The sequence below is a fragment of the Saimiri boliviensis genome, chromosome 16 (assembly GCF_048565385.1).
Source record: "Saimiri boliviensis isolate mSaiBol1 chromosome 16, mSaiBol1.pri, whole genome shotgun sequence".
NCBI classification, from domain to species: domain Eukaryota; kingdom Metazoa; phylum Chordata; class Mammalia; order Primates; family Cebidae; genus Saimiri; species Saimiri boliviensis.
In genome coordinates, this window is record NC_133464.1 from 64912053 (window position 1) to 64916438 (window position 4386).

The following is a 4386-nucleotide window of genomic DNA, read 5'->3' on the forward strand; positions in this document are numbered from 1 at the left end:
AATTTTAGAACACAATTCTTAATCCTTGTTTCTTAGATTCTTTTGAATTTCAGGAAAGTTGTAAAGTTTCTCAAGTGTTTTGCAAATGTGTTGGTGTTTTGTGAAGTGTTAAATAAAAGTTATAGGAGACCATTGCTTTGGACTGAGCTCCTGTACTCGACCCCAAAAGACCAAACCAAAATGGAGTCACTGATGCTAAAGTTCCACTTCACCAAACTGAAACCAAGTTGTTTTAAGTGACCTTCTGAGAAATCAGGAGGGAGAGAGATAATAGCCAAATCTCCAAACGGCCCAGTTTCAGCCAGATGATAAGGAAGTCCCTTCCGCTTTAATACTTCCAAGGAAAGTAACCTGATGTTAACCAATCCATTTCTCCTATTATGCTGTTTCCTTGTTCCTGCTCAGCTGCTTTATAAAAACTGGCTATTCTGCCATGCTTGGCATAGCACCTCTTTATTTTTAGACAAGATGTTGCCTTATTCATGAATTGCAAGTAAACATCAATTAGATTATTTAACTAAATTTGTTGAAATGTCTTTTGACAGAAGACATGAATTTTTCAGGGCAGAGGGGAGGGTGCGGGAGGGATGTAGCTTTCATTAGATTTTTAAAGGCCTCTTGCTTCCAAACAGGTGAAGAATCTTTCCCGTAGAGTGAAACCACTGAGTGTCCCTACTCACTCAATCCATACTCAGCTTCATTTCACATCCAAGTTTTTGATTCAGGAACTGAGACCTGTGGGCATAGCAAGAGAGAAAGCCCAGAAAGTACAGGAAGTAATGAAACAAACTCCAGACAAAGCAAGGGGCCAGCTTCTGACAGCTTCCTCCTTTTCTGTCCTGCTAAGTGAACGTAGTATGCCAAGGAGAAGTGGAGAGGCTGAAGGCCTGTTTATTTCACAAGGGTTGTTCTTTTGTATGTACCACACCAGGTGCATAACCAATGTACACTAAGTACCTTTCAGGAGGCTAATTGATGAAGGGACTCTTTCCAAAGTTTCTGCTTGGATCTCAAACACTAAGCCATACAAAAGCAAGCCAACTGCCCTTTCTGAGATGTTGCTTCCTGCTTCTGATTATAATCCCCTGTGCCAAGCTTACTAATTGGTGTGTTTGCCTTGAGTTCACTTTATTCTAAGCACTGACTGATCGCATGAATAGCAGATCAGTTCTAACAGGACTGCAGTGCACAATTGCTACTTTCTGGCTTCCCAGCATCTGAATCTACTTCCTGGTTGTGGAGAATCCTCTATTCACGTAGGTGGGAAATAGGCCCCTACCTTCCACTAAAGAAGCTGGAATGGAAAAATGATGTTTCCTCTCCCATCCCTCTGGTATCAGGATGAAAGCACATGACCTGTCTGGACCTATCAGTCACTCCCACCAGGGACTTTGACCCTTGAGGGACACAGAGGCAGATAAATAACATAAGATTTGATTAACAGCCATGGCATGGGTTTAGCAATGTTAGCTGTGTGGCTTTAGTGTCCAGTGGTGGGGCCATGTGTAAGTTGGTGGTGGTAGAGAGCACTGGAAGGCTAGCTTCCCTGGATACCTGCTACTTTAAAATCATGTTTCACCAACCCTTCTATCCATGTTGTCAGCAACCTGATACTCTTCCAACAGATACCTTTTTGCATAAATTAACCAGATTTGGTTTCTGTTGCTTGCAAACCCTGAGCAATATAGGAAAAGAAAAAAAGATAGCCTCTCAAGCCCTTTGAATAATCTTCACTGTGAACCATGGGTAGAAATGGAGACGCCAGCCCTTGAATGACTCCTGTAATGGTTAATTTTATGCGTCAACGACTGGGCCACAGAATGCCCAGATATTTGGTAAAATATTATTCTGGGTGTTTCTGTGAGGGTGTCTTCTGATGTGACTAAGTTTAAAGTAGATTGTCTTCTGTCTTAGTACGGCCAAGCTGTTACAGCAAAGCATCATAGGTTGGGTGGCTTATAAACAGCAGAAACTGGCCAGGCGCAGTGGCTCACGCCTGTAATCCCAGCACTTTGGGAGGCTGAGGTGGGTGGGTCACCTGAGGTCAGGTGTTCAAGACCAGCCTGGCTAACATGGTGAAACCTTGTCTCTAATAAAAATGCAAAAAATTAACCAGGTGTGGTGGTGCACACCTGTAATCCCAGCTACTTGGGAGGCTGAGGCAGGAGAATCATTTGAACTTGGGAGGCAGAGGTTGCGGTGAGCTGACACCATACCATTGCACTCTAGCCTAGGCAACAGAGCAAAACTCCATCTAAAAACAAAATCAAAACCAGCAGAAGCTTATTTCTCACAGATCAGGGTGCTGGTATGATCAGGTTCTGGGGTTGCAGAACCTTTTCTGGGTTGCAGACTGCCAACTTCTTGTATCCTCACACTGTGGAAAGAAAGAGCGAGCTCTGGGGTCTCTTTTATAAGGGCACTAATCCCACTCATGACAGTATCGCCCTCATGACCTAATCACCTCCTAAAGGCCCCCTCCCTCCTGATACCATCCTGGGGTTAAGAATTTCAAAATATGAATTTTGAGAGGACACAAATATTGAGTCCACAACACTTTCCCAAATGCGGATGGACCTTATCCAATTCAATCGCAGGCCTAATTAGAACAAAAAGCCTGATCTTTCCACAGATAAGAGGGATTCTTTCTGCCTCACTGCCTTTGGCCTGGGACAGCTATTTTTCTGTCTTCGGAGTCAAACTATAGCATCAGCTTTCCTGGTTCTCAGGCCTTCAGATTCTACTGGAACCAAACCATTGTCTCCCCTGGGTCTCCAGCTTGCTGACTCGCCCTGCAGATCTTGGGATTTGCCAGCCTGCATAATCATGTGAGTCAATTCCTTATAATATATCTCTTTATATATCTCTATATATCTCTGTATCACTATCTATATATGTTATCTTCTACTGGCTCTGTTTCTCTGAAGAGCTCTGACTACTGCAACTCTCCACTGGACTGCTTTGTTAAGCTGTCTATCTGGCTGCTAGGATGGTCTAACAGTCTAATGTAGGGGGATCTCCTAGTGGATAGGATGCAACATTTGAGACTGGCGTCTCCCCAACAATAAGGGATGAGCCATTTGGGAGAAAGGTAGAGTTGCTGTCTTGTCATTCTGGCTAAGTGCTCCCACTCGCTCTTCTCTTCTCTTTTTGTTTGGTGATAATGTTGGTAGAAGATCTTAGTGCAGACAGTTTTCTTAGAATTTGAGCTGTTTGACAAGAGTGTCTTTCCTTTGGGCCTAAAAGTATTATATCTATTTCTCTCTTCTTTTTGAAATGAATCTTTTAATGCTTTGAAAAAATGACAACCAGGCCAGGTGTGGTGGCTCATGCCTGTAATCTCAGCACTTTGGGAGGCCAAGGTGGGTGCATCACCTGAGGTTGGGAGTTCAAGACCAACCTGAACTCAAGATTGAGAAGTCCTCATCTCTACTAAAATACAAAATTAGCCATGTGTGGTGGTACATGCCTGTCATCCCAGCTATTCAGGAGGCTGAGGCAGGAGACTTGCTTAAACTCGGGAGGCGGAGGTTGTGGTGAGCCAAGGTCATGCCATTGCACTCTAACCTAGGTAACAAAAGTGAAACTTTGTTTCAAAAAAAAAAAAAGACGACTAAACAACAACAACAACAAAGACAAATAAATTCAGAGACTATCACAAAGAAAATAAAAAATCACCTGAATATTTTAATTATGTATTTATTTCTAGACACATTATCATTCATTCATTTGATATATTCATTCAACAGTGAAGGCTTATGATAGCCCAGTGGATTGATTTTCAACAAAACACACATGGTCCTTGACCTTGCCCCACGGAGCTTATGGTTTATTGGAGAAGACTGACATTCATCAACAGGTGGCACATGGCCATGTTTTCCACACAGGTGGACATGTACACAGGGCTCAGGTCTTACTGTTTCTATAAATAACACTGCAAGCTCATCTTCCTTCTCAAATATTTATTAGGTCCCACATCACCAGCCAGCAGACTAAGATTAGTATTTTCTCTTGTCTTTTCCTAGATTGCTTTTTTTAATTGCAAAACTGTGCAAGATGGTGAGAAAAATAATAAAAGCTATCTAAACCATTTCTGTTACCTTAGTGAGTTATCTGACTCTCAGCAATGTGAATCCCCACACCTGTTTTGTTTCACCCAATTCCCTCTGCAGAACCTACACTTGTGCTTAGTTTTGTTTTCCCTTCTTTGTTTGTCCGTTTGATGAGATGACACAATCTAGCCATTTCAATATTGAGTAATATGATCTGGGCCCATGGAGAACTGTTCCCAGGCACTGCCCTGAGAGGGTGAGCAGTCTGTGAAGGTCCTCTGGCTGTGTCCTGAGCTTCTTCACTTTTAACAAATGCCTACTGGTATGGTTTGGC